Genomic DNA, 19,647 nt, shown 5'->3' with positions numbered 1-19,647 from the left:
GTAATGAACATTGATATTCCAATTGCCATCAACATGTTATCGATAAATGAACATAATTTACCAAAATTAACGCTCATTGAGGTTATCCATGGCCTTTTAGTTCATTTTGTTGAAGGAGTTTGAAGGTTGAGAAACTTGGAGCGGGAAGGAGATTGTAGGTCCAACATCTACAACGTTTGGGCACCCATTTGATGGTAACAAGTTGTTTCCTTGATCATTCTAGCATTAGATCCCCTTTTTCTTGGGTTTTAGGCCATTTTTAGTATATTTGTTAAGCATTCCGGGTGTTAGGTAAAATCTGGAGTTGCAACTTCAGATTTGGACTCCTCTAAGTCCTTAGAGTTATAAAGTCATTGAATTTATCAAGCATTGGCCCTTCTCTTTGGCTAAAACCCCTCCCTTAGCTTGGTTTTGGCACTTAAGAGCTTGCATGCACGTAAAGTTTGCAACTGTACGTGGAAACCATACCTTAGGAAGATAGATCTGCAATTTGGAGCTTTAGGGTAGCTTAAAAACGTCTGAACACAAAAAGAACCGAAGGAACTCATCGATTCCCTTATCCAACTCGACGAGTCGGGTAGGGTTTACCCGTTTTCAAGATTCCGAGTGATTTCAGTGAAGGATTGGAGTTTTCGATCTACATAAGTTTTCGGTCTTCGGGACATTGAGGAACTCGACGATTTGACGAGTTACTCAGGTAACTCGACGATTTGACGAGTTACACTCGACGAGTTGAGGTCAACATGGACTGTTGACCTTGACTTTGACCAGGGTTGACTTTAAGGGCATTGATGGTATTTTGGGATTGTGAAAAGTTAATCACGTGATGATTATAGGCAATTGAGTTGGAGCAGTACGTAGGACTATCTGATCTTATCTTGTTCGTTCAACATTCACGAGAGGTGAGTCTCCTCACCATACCAATGGGTCGAAGGCACCAAGGCACGCCCATTATTGTTATGAGTTATGATTAGTTGGTTATGGGATATGTGATATGCTAGTTATTTGTTACACTCTCATGAAAGACCTTGTGAGGTTCCCGAGGCACTTATATGTAAGAGCTTGGAGGGTTTGCATGGCATTCTAGTATATTTGCTTGTGTGGTTTGTATTTCATCTCTTGATTGTAAAGATTGTGTGGGGGTTCCCACGACAGGAAGACCATGTAGGTGTTCCCATGGCAGGAAGACCATGTGGGGGTTCCCATGGTAGTTAGTTAAGACCACGTGGGGGTTCCAGTGGCACTAGGTGTAAGACCCTAGAGGGTTTCCATGGCTTCCTTATATGTTTGTATGCATGGCTTATGTGGTATATGTAGGTTTTATAGCTAATATGATATGTGTTTATATGGATTGTGTGTGGGGTATGCTCTGGGGAACTCACTAAGCATTAGCTTACAGTTTGTGGATTTGTTTCAGGTACATCTGAGCCCAAGGACAAGGGCAAGGCTTGATGGCGCGACATACACTCTCTCTTAGGCGTTTTTATTAGACACTCTGATGATTGGAATAATATTTTTATTGTTAAGAATTTGAAAACAAATGTATTGAGATTTTATGGTTTATGGAAAATGTTTTTGATTATTTAAAAATAAAAATTTCTTTTGAAAATTGGGTCGTTACAATAGAGGTAATATTTATTTATTTTTAAATAAATTTTGGTACAATTAATGGTCCCCATCTAGGTGCCGATTAATCTTTGGCTAGACCAATTGTAGGGCCAAGTGTAATTCAAGAAATTGCAGATAAAATAAAAATCAACCAAGAAAGAATGTTGGCGGCTCAAAATCAACAAAAGAGTTATGCAAATCTTAAGAATCAGCCGATGACGTTTGAAGTGGGTTATCAAGTTTTACTTAAAGTATCCTCTTAGAGAGGTCTAATTTATTTTGGGAAGAAAGGGAAATTGAACCCTCGATGTATTGGGCCTTGAAAGCAAGCCTATCGACTTGAGTTGCCCAAAGAGATGGAGGGCATTCACAATGTGTTCTATGCATGCTATTTAAGAAAGTGGCTTGGCGATAAAGTATAGTTATTTCACCTTGAAGAAATTCACATAGATAAAAATAAAAGACTGATTGAGGAACCAAAAGCAATCATGGCTAGAGAAACAAAGAAGTTGAGAAGAAAAATGATTGATTTGGTACTTGTGAAAAGGAAGCACTCTTCGAGATCGAACCTTACTTGGGAGACTAAAGTGGATATGAAAAGGTGTTATCTGCACCTTTTTCCAGATATTGCAATTTCGGGGACGATATCGTCCTAAGGGTTGTAACATCTCGAATTTTGGGCTAAAAGTTTAAAAATTATATATTTAAATAACTCAACAAATAAAAAAATAATTATATAAGTATGGATAAATGAGTGAAAATACTTACAACAATAAATAAATATTTTTTAGAAATAAAATAAAACATTTCATAAGTTTAGAATAATAATTTCGCAATATTTTAGTAATTGGGGACTAAATATGTCGAATTACCAAAAGTATGACATGACTAGACTTTGACCCATTTAACTACTTAGGAATAGTTTGATCATGTTTTGGATGGATAAGGACTTGGGATGTACACTAGCAAAGTTACATCCCAATTGATAGAACTTTGGGTAAAATTTGCCAAAAACTCAAAATTTGAGGGTTAGAAGTGTAAAATTCAGAATTAAGAGCCTTACACTCTTCAGTCCAACAAATGGGAAATGTTGGGAGAAGCTAGGGCTGTGAAAAATGGTGATTCGAGCATAAGAAGATCCTAAGATTCGATCTCAAGCTTTTATAGTTCATTTGGTGCAAGTTGTGAAGTAATCTAGAGGTTCAAGGTATACCTTATTCCTCCTTTTGTGTATACATTCGAGTTTCACATGTTGCTTGGGAGTTCAATTTGATTTTCATATAATCTGAGGACTAGGGTTTTATGTTCTAAGCAAGCTAAGATGATTATGTTGGTCTCTAACTCAAACCCATCATCCCATGGTAGATTTGATGTTGGAATTGCTAAATCTCCACAAACCTTAGATTTTTCCAATGATAATAATGATGTAATAATATAAAATTTATATGATTCCATGACCATTGAGAAAAGTTTGATTGCAAATCTTCATAAAATAACACAATTCAAACAATGGTAGGATGTGATGATTCTTCACGTTGAGCTTCAATTCATAAACCACAACATATAACCATGATCATTTTTTTAAATGATGAGATTTGGGGACAAGTTTGAGTTATGAACCTTAATGGTGATTGGTGGTGTTATAAGGAGTATTTATTGTTTATGATCATGGTTATATGTTGTGGTTTATGAATTGAAGCTCAACGTGAAGAATCATCACATCCTAGTGGGGTTCTAGTGATTGTTGGGACAAAAGGGTAAAATGGAAATAAAATAGAGAAATGATGTTCTTAAGGTCAATTCATTAGTTTGGATGGTTGAGAAACTCATCATACTCATATATATCGATCTATTTGAATTTATGTTCATGGAGGAAGTGTGTGGTAAAGAGAATAAATCTTTTAGTCAATTGAGTACTTATCCATATAATGTGGTTTAATGACCAATTGATGCCAAAATCATTGGGAAAGCTTTATGGATTAAGTCAAATTAATGGGTGTGGCTTAATGGCTTCATACTTGTTGTGATATTTTGTTGGGGAATAATTAAGTGCTTAAAGCTAAAAGAATGGAACAAAACAAGAGGTTGGAATTTGTCTATACAGAAAGCGCGGCATGACCACCCCTTGGCGAGGTGCGCTCTGCCTAGCATACTCAGTTTTAATGCCAATTTGTTCCTCGAATCAACTTAAGTCCAATTTTAAGCATTCCTTGGTTTTTGGGACTTATAATCTGAATTGTTGATACTTATACTTCTATTTCTTAGATTATTTTAATCAAAATCGTAATGTACTTTCAATTCATATAGGTAGTGATTGGGGGCGGTAACTCATTAAAGAAAAATGGTGTAAGAAACTAGGAGTTAAGGTGTGACAACCCGAACCTTTTTCCGTTAAAGTTAGCCGTTTTCTGTTAAATAAATTTCACATTTTTATTTGTTCCGTTAAATTTCTATGGTTGGAAAATCATTTAAGTTTTATATAATTAAATTTATATGTGATTCGGAACCAAAAATCGCGTGAAAAACCCGAGTTCCCTTTGAAAAATCAACAGTTTCCGGCCTGACTGGTGTTCATGGTCGTGAACCCGATCACGGCCGTAAACCCGTTCACGGCCATAAATCAGTGTAGGAGAGCTATGGTGGCTTGGGACACACATCACGGTTATACATAGCTAAGTTTTTGCAGAATTAGAGTGAGAGATTCCGCCTTAATTTTTGTTCCATGTTTGGTTGTGGATTTAGGGCAGAGTTACTCCGTCGGCCATCTTATTCATCTTATTTATACATGATTTTATATGCCAAGCGATCATAGAGTTACCGAGAAGGATCATAATATAAAGTATCGTCACTATTCATCAAACACTATAAAGCCTACACGGAATGCACTGTCGAGCACACTCGGGATACACCATCATTATAATAGACGTCTCTTTCAAATCGACTCAACACTTGTTCTATAGGGAGTCCTACGTCGTCATTCGACGTGAATTGGCGTGGTCCTCACCATACCAAGTTCATATGTTACGAAAATCCACCGCCGTAACAGACTGATGAACAAAACCCTCTGTGACAACCTTATATTTTTCCAAAAGCAATGTAACACTCAAAAGTTAAATACAACGAAAACTATTTGGAATCAACGAAATTAACCTCAAAATAAAGTGTTCAAATATCTGAATTGGGATGCATCAAATGTTAGATATCGTGCCAAGGTTTCCAAAAACATAAAGAACATTCGAAACCGGGTTATATTGAAGAAACTATAACCACTCAAATATTTACGACACACCCGGTAAAACACTATTTAACGTAAAAAGTGAAATTACAATAAAATGCATTTTAGCCTTAAGTATCTAAACAAAAGTTGTAGAGTTCGTTAAACTGTAAACGTACATAAAAAGATCGCCCAAATTGGACCTCGTATGAAGAAGTTACGAATTTTCTAAGTTTCGTAACAGTAGTAGAGGGCTAAAAACTCGAATTGAACACCGAGCGATATTTAGCTAACGCAACCTAAACAAAAGTTGAAGGTCTCCACAATAGGAGTAAGATGATAAAAAGACAAACGAAAACCGACGTCAGATAAAGAAACTATGAATTTTTAACGGACTTTAGCAGTCCCGACCTATTAAAAACATAGCATTAAAAATAAAGTCAAAACTAGCCGACGGAGTCTAAATGAAAGACGTAGAGCATAATCTCACCTACGCATGGATATAAAGAACGCGAAAAACGGAGCCCGTACGCGAAAGTTACGGAATTTAGAAGATAGAAGCCAGGATTACGCCCGACGTAATTCAGGAGTACGCCCAGCGTAACGCGTACGCGCAGCATACTCCGGTGGTACGCCCAGCGTACTCGCATTTTCAGGCCTATAAATAGAAGGCATAAGCTCCGGATTTTAGCACACATTTCTCAAACTCACACTTAATCTCACACACTTGCAAGCACCAGAGGCCGTCCCGACACCCTCGATTTCCGCACCCGAGCCCCCGACGAAGGTTCTACGCTACCGAGATCCCCGAGAAGCTCGAAGACGCAGCTTTCCGTGGTTGAAGTTCTGCTCGACTCTAGTCCCACTCTCTTCAAACCGAACAAGTGAGTTCATACCCCTAATTTTCATGTCTTTTCATATTTTAGGGGGGGGGGGGAATACAAGTATAATGCAAGAAAACATCTCGTTTTATATAAACTTAAATGCAACAACTATCTTTACGTATAAAGTTTAGTGTATCACCAAGTTATTTTCACCAAATGGAACGTACTTTCTGAAAAACTATAATGGATATAGTTTGCAAGTTATTCATACATTCTTACATATACATCATGAAAAACGAAATACTTTCATCTAAAGTGAAATAAAGACTTTCTTATCGTAAATCCATTTATACTAAGTAATGTGAGATATTCAAACTTCAACGTACTCTTATGTATGCATTTCAAGTCCTGTATTATAAACCATAATCTCTTGGAGGGAGAGCGTGATACTTGTGTATAGATCTATACGGGATTGACAACTCCGCACCTAAACTGTTAGCTACAGTTAAACCAGCAGGTCTGGGGTGACAAATGTCATAACACTACAACACCTGAAGAATGTTGTTACGGGCAGTTCGTGTCAATAGTATGGTTATAAGACTCACACGAAAGTATAAAAACAAGTTTGATTTACGAGATTCAGACATGCATTCGGTATTTACATTATTTCGAGTACAAAACTTATCTTTATCATTTAAATACAAAAGATACTAACGCCCTCCAACCTTGGGAACTTTTCAAACTATATGTGGAAAATATTAGATTTTCTGAAAACCACATTCATCGATTTTCTTTCAAAAAGACATACTTTTCAGTACAAAACACTTATGAACTCACCAACTTTATTGTTGACACTTTTTCGAAACCACTTGTATTTCTCAAGGAATCAGTAATACAGGTAACTACCAGCTTTTGAAGAAGGAACGTTAAGGGCGTTTATTACTAAACATTTTACATCATCATATTGTAATATTCTTTTGGAAACATGTATAATGCAACAATGTACGTTTTTATTATATATATGATGGTTGTGTTACTTTCTTTACAATATTCAATTGTTGTGATACTACGTGAAGTCATCCACCCCCGAATGCTTCTGCCATTCTGGTTTGGGGGTGTTAACCCCTCGTCACTCATAACGATTATCCAACCCAGACCTCAGAAATGCCTTTTTTATTCTAAACCCCGAAGTACTCATGAGAAGAGTACCATGGCTTCTGAAACCTTGCCAACATATATCCAGTAGATCTTCCAGAACCACCACTCGTCCGACAGTTCAAGTTCATGTGTAGAGACTAACACGAATGTATATTCATGAGATAGTATGTCTCCATGGTGTGCCTGTGTCCATTATCTCCAAACAGGATAGCAGATTCGCCTTGAGATTTTGTCAGTCACTGCAAAAGTCTCTTGGAACTAAGCTGGATATGAGCACAGCTTACCATCCACAAGCCAATAGGCAGAATGAGAGGACCATTCAGACCTTGGGAGACATGTTAAGAGCATGTGTGACTTTGGCAAGTAGTGGGACACCTATTTGCCATTGGTCGAGTTATCCTACAATAAAAACTATCATACTAGTATCAAGGCTGCACCCGTTGAAGCTCTCTATGGCCATAAGTGAATATCCTCTTTGTTCTAGGCTGAGGTGGATGACACGCAACTAGCTAGATATCAAGTCCCTGATAGCTCTCTCACTGACCCAGAAGTCATCCGTGAAACCATAGAAAAGATCGTACAGATTCGAGATCGATTAAAAACTTCAATAGATAGACAAAAGAGCTACACCGATAAAAGAGACGAAAACCTTTGGAGTTCCAGGTTGGTAACCGTGTTCTATTGAATCTCTCACCCTAAAAAGGCATGATACATTTTGGAAAGCGTGAGAAGTTGAATCCGAAATACATAGAACCATTTGAGATCCTCGCTAGGATCGGTCCCGTAGCTTACAAAACTTCGCTTACCCCAAGAGCTTAGCAACATTCATCCTGTTTTCCACATGTCGAACCTTAAAAGCTGTCCATCCGAAGAAACCCTTGTGAACCCCCCCCCCCTTGATGAGATCGAGATCAACAAGAACCTTAACTTCGTGGAAGAACCAGTCGAAATCATGGACCGGGAAGTCAAACGAACGAAACAAAGTTGCATACCAATAGTCAAGGTCCGCTGGAATGCCAAGCGGGGACCTGAGTTCACTTGGGAGCGAAAAGATTCATAGTAGCGGAAGTACCCTCATCTTTTCCGAGTCCATGATTTGCAATCTATGTTAGAATTTCGGGACAAAATTCCTTCTAATGGGGGGATGATGTGACAACCCGAACCCTTTTCCGTTAAAGTTAGCCGTTTTCCGTTAAATAAATTTCACGTTTTTATTTGTTCCGTTAAATTTCTATGGTTTGGAAAATCATTTAAGTTTTATATAATTAAATTCATATATGAGTCGTAACCAAAAATCGCGCGAAAAACCCGAGTTTCCTTTGAAAAATCAACAGTTTCCGGCTTGACTGGTGTTCACGGCCGTGAACCCGATCACGTCTGTAAACCCGTTCACAGATGGTGGACCCCACCACCGACCATGATCCCCCTATATATACGTGATTCCTACCCTCATTTACACTTTCTGGCCGAAAACTTCCCCATTGTCTCTCTAAACTTCCCAATCGCAAACACCAAAATACCCTCTTTTCTTCCAAAAATCATCAAGAATCACCTTTAGGCGTTATTGTGGAACATCTAAAATGCATTTTTCTTCGGATCAAGCATCACTGTTCTGGAGTTCACGGCCGAGAACCCTTCAAATCTTCAAACCTTCAAGGGCTGCAAACCGTTCACGACCGTAAACCCTTAACAAATTCATAATTCCTTCAAGAACACAATTCACGACAGTAAACCCTTCAAGAGGTTGTTCACGACCGAGAACAGTTCACAGCCGTAAACCTCTACACAGCCGCAAACCCTCCCCAAGTGATGAACTTGACTGGAAACCCACATTTTCAATTCAATCATGTCCCGATAACATTCTTACACCAAAAGCAAGTGTTTTTCCAACACTATAAATAATGGTTTTTGCTAATAAATGCATATGTGATATTTAATTGATATTAGGATCTTGTTAAGTGTCACGTACATCAACTCAAGGGTCTTCACTCCCAGTTTCGTGGTCCGACATTTCACACAACCAGCAGTGAGTTCATACCCCTATGATTTTATCATTTTTAACGTTTTCAGGGGGAGAATACAAGCAAAATACAAATGATTGTGTGAATTTATACAAAAAGATTTCAACACACTTAAAACTGATGCAAATATTATAACCATATGGTTTCCACATCTTTATAAAATATTTAGATGTTTTTATCTCTTTTGTAACATGCTGAGCATAAGGGACGTTTTCAACTTATAAGCATAATTGCTTAGTTTTTCCGACCAATACATAAATCAAGTACATAACATGCATACAAATTATAATATGTATAGTTTGGGAATTTAATAAACGATTTTACATATAAGGGCACACAAACTATTATAAGCATACAATTTTAGGGAACGAAAGCATTCTGTTTATAAACTCATATATTATTTATGAAAAGGGTTTCCAATTATTACTTGTAAAGTCGTTAATCTAGTTTGAGAGACACGTCTTTAGGTACTTATACATGTACTAATGGAATACTACCCTTATGATCCAGAGTCTCCTGGAGGGAGAGCGTGAGTTTGTGTATAGATCTATATGGGACTGACTATCCCGCACATTGCTGCTAGCTACAATAGGACCGACAGGTCTACGGGTGATAAAGTCATTAAGGATATTGGCGTCCGATTCACGTCGTATCAGTTACTATGGTCATAAAACTCGCAAGTAGATATCAACGATATATTTACGTAGTAATATACTTTGCATGTACAATGCTTATATGACATAAGTATGGAAAATACACGGTTTTATTTTAAGTAATGAAACTACTATACATACTAGTGGTAACCAGGGGCTTTCATACAAGGACATACTATACATTATTGGTGTTAGCCAAGGTATTTATAAGAGAACATACTATACATTACTGGTGTTAGCCAGAGTTTTTATACAATACATTACTTTACATTACTAATGGTATTCATGGATTTTCATATACATTTACAGAATTCAGTAACAAACATACACTCTGGTCTTAGAGTTTAAGACTACTTTTCAATACTAAGAATATATTGGATTTTCTTGAGAACATACAAACATTTTCACTGACTCAATGACAAGTTTTCATCACAAAAACATGCTTATGAATTCACCAGCTTAAATGTTGATCTACTCTTTAAAAATAACTTGTATTCTCAGGAAATCAATAGACAGGTACTCCCGCAGCTTTTGAGAAGACGGAGCATATAGATTCACGTCTTTATATTTTGCTACTTTTGATGTATATGAGTATAAATCACACAGTTGTAAATACCTTTATATATTTAATGTAATGGTTGTGTTTACTTTGATTACTGTGATGCAATTGTTATGATAGTACACATGACGTCATCCACCCCCGAACATTTCCGCCGTTTCGGTTTGGGGGTGTGACATAAGGCGAGTTACCGGGAACTTACATCCCCCACCTACTCATTTTATCTAATAATTCTCACTTTATTTTCATTGCATGGTGATTTAAGTACTTATTAATTCCTCTATGAGAAATTTTGCATTCGTGAAATTTTATTTTTGAAATGTTTTGATAAATGAAGCCAAAGAACTTGAAATCTTGGAAAAATTTTGTCATATCTATGTGTGCATATTCATACTAGGATGGGTGTGACTTGAGATCCCGGGTACTCAAATGGACATTTGTTAGTGTTCTTGTTGTGAGTAGATTTCTAGACAATCCTCACATGCATTAGTAATGTCCCGTTACCCCTCGCGTGGCTCAGGTTGGATGTTCCTTAGTGACTTGATTGTGGATGTATGGGCATACTTGAGAAATTTTGTCTGTCATATGTTCTTCACATCCGACCATCAACTTGTGAGTTGTACTTTTAGGTTAACATGGGATTGGGAATAGATGCATGCATAGCATTGCATTTAACATGAAACTCTTATTCATCTTTTGACATTGTTGGAACAAAATGTTTCTGCCCTTTTTCAATTAAAATGTTAATTATAAGTTTTTGGGAGGATTAATTCAATTATTGGGAGTGTTATACCTTACTCAAAATGTGTTGATCCTTGGGTAACTCACTAGACATTTCATTGTCTAACTTATTTTGGATGTAAGTTCATATTGAGAGGCTTGGTTAGTTCTTAGGAGATAGTATGGGCTTTAGAAGACCCCGACTTGTGGGGATCTTGAACCTTTGTTATGATACCTGATGACCAACCTCGCTCCTTAAAACTTTTATTTCACTTTTGGGTACCGTTAAATTTTTCCACATTAACTTGAAACTTTTGATGTTAAAAAAGTTTTTTAGAAAAGGATTTTACAATTGGGCCCTCGTGAGGGGTGTTACATAAGTAATATAAAGGAAGGCTATTTAAAACCCAATTCACGAGTGTAAGTCTACCTCCAAAAGAGAGGTTCTTTGCCTTCCAAATACTCAACTTCACTTTAAAATTCTCAACAATTACACTCTTATGCTTGCTAAATTTCATGTTTGCGTCAATGGGATGACTGAGATAAAAAAAAAAAGGGAAAATAACTTGGCATACATTTCAAAATGCTAGAAAGACGAGCAACCTCTAAATCTTCCACACCAAGACCATAAATTTTACTTTTATGAAGATTCAACTTTAATCGAAAAGCAATAAAGAAACACTGAAGAAGTCGATTTTGATTTATAAAATTCAAATCGGACCAGTCGGCCATAAATAACACGTCATTGACACAATTTAAGTGAAATAATGTTAGGTCATTATTAGAAAGATAGACACTGTTAAATGGAAGACACTCACATATTGTCACCATAACAACACAATGCTTTCCATAACTATATTAAATAAGAAAGACACAAGTGGATCTCCCTATCTTACTCCTCTTTTAATTTCAAATTCTTTGGACAGATAACCATTGACCAAGACAGGAGCCCTACTTTATGAAAGACAACCTTATACACAGTTTTTCCATCTCGCCCCAAAATCCATTTACAAAATAACCGAATCATGAAAATCCTAATTTTATGAATCAAAAGCTTTATCAAAGTCAACCTTGTAAATTAAAACTTTCTTTTAAGATTTTTTAGCCATGTGACAAGCTCATTAACAACAAGAGGGCCAATGAGAATCCTTCTCCCCTAACATAGACTGATTACTTCGGTTTAATAATACTATCAATAACTATTTTAAGTGGGAGGGATAAAATTTTAGAAATCAACTTATACGTGGAACGAATTAGATTTATTGGTATGTAGTCTTTCAAAGAAATAGGTCACTAACTTAAGCTATGAAAGAGATAAAGCACGTGTTTCACCCATTGCTTAACTTTCCTATCGATTCAAAATTCTTGACAAAGCTGAAAAAATTGTTTTGAAATCATCCTAAAAGGTGTACCATAAAAGGAATCTCTAAAATTTCTGTTATGACAGTAAACCCATATTTGACATGCGGAAGTGATAAGAACACAATCAATGCGATATGTTTTGGAGACAAGATTGTGTACTACTGTGAGGAAATTACAAAAATGAAGATTGTGATATATCTAATCTACACTAAAGAATCTCAACTCACACAAGGACTACATCTTACCACACCCGCTAAATGAATACAACAAGTCTGTTTATAGGTGTACATACAAGTCAAGGTAAACAACCTACATGTCATAAAAGGCTCCCTGTTGTCATCCATGTAGAACTTTGAATCCAACATTCTCCCCCTCAAAGTTTGGAATTGATGACAAGCCTTAAATTAAAGCATCTAGAAAATATAAAGTGTAATTGTGACAAGGAATATCAAAGCAATCCACGAATCTAGATTCTTCAATAGTCTTGAAAACGAGTTTTAGAATATAAGTATGTAAAACCATGCACCAAAGGGAGTATCAACCTTAACCCCTAAGAGATCCAAAAGGATGTTCAACCTTCATCTTCTAAAGTAATCCCAAAGATAAACACGAAACCAAACCCGCCATAAAAACCACTTCGGAACTTAAATTCCAAATCACGTCATAAGCATGAAGAACTCCCCCTCCTTGTCACAATGATCTTCAAATAAGCATTAAGAACATTTTCGAATGTCATAATCACCAAAAATTGCCATGTAAGGAATAAAAATCTAGATCCCCGACTAAACTTGATCTAGAAATAGCCAAAATTTCAAGTCAATCAAGGCACCATGGTCATTGGAACCTCTTCTTAAGCTCAACAACGCCTAAAATAATACACCCCGCTTCTATATTTCTTTCAAATGATTCATCAAAAATCACAACTTTGATAAGTAACAATCTTCTTTCGAATCACCATGTTAAATTCTCCACCTTTTTATAATCAAAATATGATTATAAAACCTTTAAATAAGCTTGAGAATGTGCTCAAAGCGGATGTATCAAAGCTATAATGCCCCTTGACAAGTGGAATAAACGTGAATCTTCAAATCCAAAAAAGTTGAAAAATATGATGATTTTAAAAATTTTGATTTTTGAGGACCGCCTTTGACTTAAAACATAATCCAATAAGTAACGTTCACATGAAATATGCTTGTGAAAAAATCAGATTCAGTCATCCCGAACATCAGCCCTTGAAATTTCTAGTAATACAAACCCATACTACCTTTTACACATATCCATATTTGATTTAGAATTCATCCCAAAGCTCCCAGACACTAAGCTACATCGTACTAAGTGCATCGGCACACATACACACACATACATATATATATATATATATATATATATATATATATACATACACACACATACATATATATATATATATACATAAACACACACACAGATATATATATATATATATATATATATATATATATATATATATATATATATATATATATATATATATTCCAATGAGCCACATCTAACTCCTAGGTACTCGTCCTAAGTTCCTCCTTGACCACCTTCCCACACTTCTAGAAGTCTCCACTAATATCGCTAATTGCTCTACGTATATCAATCATACATAATCCATTATCCGATAGACGGTCGGATAAATGATTCCACAACAAGTCCACAACTAAACAAGGAACGTGAAATAAGGCTATACCAAGCATTCTAGGGCTATGATATCCTAATTATGTACAACCATATAGTATACAAATATCAATTAACGATATTAATTTCAACTCCAAGCATATCATCACAAGCATTCCCCTAGGCTACAAGGCATCACAAAATCAGACAACTCTATCATGCAATTCATATAACAACAACTCGATTACAACATATAAAAAAAGTATGGATATTTTGGGAAATCCCTTTTCTCAAGCTCTAGGTGACTGTACACATCGCATCTCCCCCTTCATTCTTTCAGAATTAATCTTTTCGGAAAAAGGTTTTTATGAAAATTCTCAAATCCTTAGTATAAATCTAGAATCACATGTATGTTCATCCAAATCACTCAAAACAAGGCTCTGATACCAATGTAACATCTTGTTCTTCTAGGTATTTACCATTTTTATCCTTAGTATATGATTATTTGCAAAATGGCTCTTTTATGGCATTTTTGTATTTTTAGGGAGATCATGGGTATGTTGGGTGTATATGATGGTACATTGGGCATGCCTGGTCTCACACGAGTATTTTGAGTATACACTAGTATGCGGGGCATACGTGTCTTGGACCAAACCCTAATACTTAGGGTTTGTGCACTATTTAAACACTCTTATAGCCCCAAAATCCTTCCTCTTATCAGCCTCCATCCCTCATATCGACCCCCTTGCAAACCGTAACCCATTTTGAGCTTTTGAGTGAGTTGTGGGCATTCTTGTTTGTGAAGGAAGATCATCATGAAGTGGTTTTGCTCTCAAGTCCTTGGATCTAACTTTTTCTCTTCATTGTTCACCATTTGAAGGTATAAAAGCTCCAACCTTGATTCATGTTTCTCTAGATCTTGGTTAGGCTTATATTTTTATTCCTTTTGTCCGAAAACCTTGGTCTTTGTGAGTAAGAGGTACTCCAAAGCCTTTAAGTTTACCTTTAAGACATTTTAGTTTATTTTAAGTCATAAAATGCAAGCTTGGATCTTGGTTTGTCCCCATGAAAGAGATATGGTATAGCAAATGATTGAATTAGTTAGGTGTTTAGTGTTCGGATCTTTGTAGCCATGCAAAGGCATAAAGATTGCAACTTTATGGCCTTATAGATTTTAATAATCTCAGATATGACGTTTGGACGTAAGGTCTTAATGCATTAAGAAATTAATGGGAGTTTTGACCTAGGGTGCGTACGCCGGGCATAAAAGCTTGTACGCCGCACATACTGCACCTCGACCCTGTTGTCCCTTTTGCACCAATCCTTGTACGCAGGGCATACAAGGTAGTACGTGGGGGCATACAGCCTAGTTCCAGCTTTTGGGCCTTGGACGATTAGGTGTTGGGTTTTTCAGGTTGGGCCGAATGGCAAGAAAAAAATGACCTTTTTTTGCCCCTAATTAGGATATTGGGATTTTTGGACCATTTATTATGGGTTTAAAAACCTAGATTATTGATTAGGCTTATTTTTGGGAATTAATTAGTGTGAGGAGCTATGTTAGCAGCATCTCCAGTTTGTGGCTCGGTTGTCTTCTTTTGGAGGTGAGTCTTCTCACTAGACCATGGGTCGAAGGCACCAATGCCAGCTCATTACTTTGTTATGTAGAATGCTAATTGTCTCTGTGATACTACATAAAAGACCAGGATCTGGCCCCTGACAATTGTATGAAAGACCAAGATCTGGCCATTTGCAATTGTATGAAAGACCAGGATCTGGCCCCTATCATTTGTATGAAAGACCAGGATTTGGCCCTCGACATTACAAGGAAAGACCATGATTTGGCCCATGACAAAAAGTGACTGTAAGACTACGATTCGACACATAGTATTCATTATCTTGTGTGTGGTATGTGGTACTTTGGGAACTCACTAAGCTTTGTGCTTATAGTTTTGTTTATGGTTTTAGGTACTTTTGGTTCGAAAGGGAATGGCCCAACGTGATGGCACAACATCCTCCCTTCATGATTTCTACATTCCGAATAATTGTACTCTGATGTTTTGAATATTATAACTAGGTGTTTTATTTTGAACAATTTATGAATGAATTGATAAACTTCCAAATGCAAAAAAAAAATCACTATTTTTGGGACGTTACAAGTTGGTATTAAAGCCTTGGTTTGAGGGATTCGAGCACACTTTCGGGTGTGTCAAAACTCAAACCGAGGAAATGATAATCTTTTTAAAGAAAAATGAAATTGAACTTCTAAAAAGATTTTTACTAAGAAAAGATGTATGATGCATGCAATCATCCGAGCTCAAGTAAGTGGTTCCCAAAATTACCCATACATATGTGTTATGAGTAGTATGCTTGATATGAGAATTGCATGCTAGATTAGGGCTAATGATACATTTAGGAATCATATGATAGAATTGTTTTATTTATGTGATGCCTTATAGCCTAGGGGAATTTGATGTTATGTATTACATGGAATTGATATCGGCTCAATTAATTGCTAAGTGTATGCTTTCAAAGTTGTATACGACTAGGATCATATAGCCCTATAATGATTGATTTGACCTCATTTCATGTTCCTTGTTTGGTTGTGGACTTAGGGTAGTGTCATCATTTGACAATATATCTGTTTCTATTTGTGTATAACTTGCATGAAGAAGGCAACCAATAATGTTGGTTGAGGTTATTGGTATCGCGAGTTGTAGGAGTTGAGATTTCCTAGAAGAGTCTAGGATACACATGTTGTTTAGCATAGGATTATTATATGGTTAGTTTGGTGACTTAGAGGAATCGGGCCTTGTATTGAGGAAGGTACATATAGGTTTGAAAGGTAGTATTGGGCCCGTACTACTGGAAGCACAAGATTTGTACCTGAGATGATATCGGGCCTAGAAACTCTAAGGAGGCCATTGTAGTTAAAATCCCTTTGAGTCTTATGCTGATTATTTATATGTTGTGCTTCAGTTGAGGATGGTGATGATTACTCGAGGAGGTTCTGGATCTAGTTCTGGTTTAGGTTCTGGCTCAGGCATAGAACCGACTGATGAGCGGCTGTGCAAGTTCATTTTGGTTGAGGTTAGTCACGGTATCTTGGATGCTACTCATGTGATGTTCGGTACCATCAAGGATGACAGTATGGTGTTGATGGATGAGAGGCTCAGGTCATTTCGAGCTGAGATTGGTGCGGGTCAGATTGGAGTTTAAACTCCCTCATTCTGGGAGTTCAAGGCCTATGGAGCTCCTAAGTTCTTTAGGGTTAAGGACCCCATCGCTAGCCGACATTGGATCACTGACATAGAGAATGCTTAGCTTACGAATTTTTTCCCTGAGAGGGCAAATTTGGGATTTTCATCCTACCTGTGGAAGGACTGAGCACGAGACTGGTGGGAGGAGGTTACCCGAGCTGTGGGGTCAGCCGTAGTGGTAGTGATGACCTGGGAGGATTTTGTTCAGAGGTTCTAGAGGGATTTTGCACTAACTATTAAGGTGCAGTAGCTGGCGAGGGATTTCCAGGATTGTTAGGGTGCAAAGGAATGCTTGGATGTGTCTTACCCTCTTGTATTTGTAAATGGGTTAAGTCTTTCCTATAAATAGGAAGTAAGTGACTCCCATTATGTAAGAACTTGTAATGATCATTCTGGAGTGTTAGTTTTAGAGAGAGAAATAACAAACCCATATGTGTACTCTTTCTAATGAAAAACTAATAAGAGCTTAAACCATATGTATTTACTCCATGTGTTCATGATTTGTATGATGATTCACTAGATCTTTCATATTCCGCATTTGACATCATAATCAACACCACTACAATTGGTATCAGAGCAGGTGTTCCTGATTTGATCAAGAATTGATCCATGATGACATTCTAGATTTGGTGATTCTTCATTGTTTTCAAATCTTCATGTTTTAGAGAGTTTGGATTCTAGAAATCGAATTGTTCATTGATTCTATTCATAATTCGATTTTCTTCACTAGAATTCAAGTGATTTTTTCTTTATCTCTCTAGAAAATCCATTCAAAATCACTTTCTCTCTCTAGAAAAACTCAAGATCTTCTCGATTGATCAAAGATGGTGTACTTAGATTATGATTCTTAGGTTGTGATCAATGAAGATGTGAAATACAAAGTCAACAAAAATAAATTATATAGATTATTGTTGAAAGGAGGCTTTATTTCACGGGAGACTATGGTTTCTTATGGAGGTTTGAAGGATGATCATGGAAGATTGATATTTCAACCACTTTAGAAGATTGAATGCTTGCTTCAAATTTCCATGCTCATGTTATCTTCTAGTGAAAATCGAAAAGAAGGAGAAGAAAGATATTTATTTAATAAGAAATATATTTCTCTTAGGTATCAGGAAATTCTAATCTATAATTCTTGGAAAGATCCTTAGCGTACATACTAGTATGTATTTCTAACGGATCATATATCAACTGATATGATAATATGAATATTTCGAGAATCACTTTTCCTTACTGAGCCCCACCTGACTGTACGCTTCCCATCCCTTTTCTCTTTATATCATTTTTTAGATAATTTTTTTAAGATATTCTAATCCTTAGTTTGAGTCTAGAATCATATAGGTGTTCATCCATTTCGCTCAAACCAGGGCTCTGATACTAACTTGTTACATCCCGAATTTTAAAGGCAATTTTTTCATTTTTATATAGTAAAAATATAAGTCTTACAAAACATTACAACTCATTATTATATAAAAGAGTATCTTAGCGGAAGTCTATAAAACATTATTGATTCTTCGATGTCGATATAGTCATGCATTAGCCTTTCCACGATCAGATGAACATCCTATAAAGCAGTTATTCAACAACTATAAGTTGAGGCTTAGTGAATTCCCTCAAAATATTCCATACCACAACACATATACAATGCATACACACAATGGCCTTCAACATATAGTTGGTCTGCCCCTTTAGCCTTCACCATAAAGCTGGTTCGCCCCATTTTTCCTAAAACATATAGCTGGGCTGCACCTTGGCCTTTAGCATAAAGCTAGTTCGTCTTAGTCTATTGGCGTTCATCATGAAGCTGGTCCACCCTCAATTCCTACATAATATATTAACACATATAGCAAGCATTATTCCTACGTTACCTACAACTATCTAGCCTAATTGCTTAAGTGTATAATACAGATATCTATATCCTAACATACAGTGGATACATATTGGAGTATACAATATAGTGAGATGAACTCACCTGGACAGATTCTCAAGGGATAAACAGTTAACCGGACAATTTAGCTGATGACCAACACTTCAAAAAGGATTGACCTATATTACTATAGTTTATTAGTTCTATGGGAATCTATAATGTAGGATTGACCAGGTTGGGCATTTGGGAGGCAGGATAATTTTGGCATATAACTTTTCTGAAATCCAACAACCAAGCCAACATGACCATTCTAGGCACCTTTCCTATAAGTAGATTAATCAGTATTTTGACTTGGGATTACTGATAAACCTTATTTATATAACAATAAATTATGACTATAAGTTACACTGAAATCAAGAGAGTGTAGCTCAACTTACATAGCTTTTAGCAAAGACTAGGGAAAATATGCGGACAAAATCCTGACTCGAACTTTTTTATTTGTCGAGCATTTTAGGACCTTAGAACCTTACTAAAATACCCCAAAAGTTGCTACAAAATAGGATTTGAAGGAACTAATGAAATTGGAGAGAGATATATGGAAATTGGGGTGAGAACGAGTGATTTTCGGAAGGGTATTTCTGGGGGAGGTGGAGGCGCGCTACGTAAGACCAAGAGGCGCGCCGCACACTTGGCCCTTGCTGGCTCCTCCCTCCTTTTGACACGTGTCGTGCTCCGATGAATCCATATTTCTTTCTTCTAGAAG

The sequence above is a fragment of the Lactuca sativa genome, chromosome 6 (assembly GCF_002870075.4).
Source record: "Lactuca sativa cultivar Salinas chromosome 6, Lsat_Salinas_v11, whole genome shotgun sequence".
NCBI classification, from domain to species: Eukaryota; Viridiplantae; Streptophyta; class Magnoliopsida; order Asterales; family Asteraceae; genus Lactuca; species Lactuca sativa.
The sequence above is the reverse complement of the archived record's forward strand: the minus strand, read 5'-3'. Positions refer to the sequence as shown.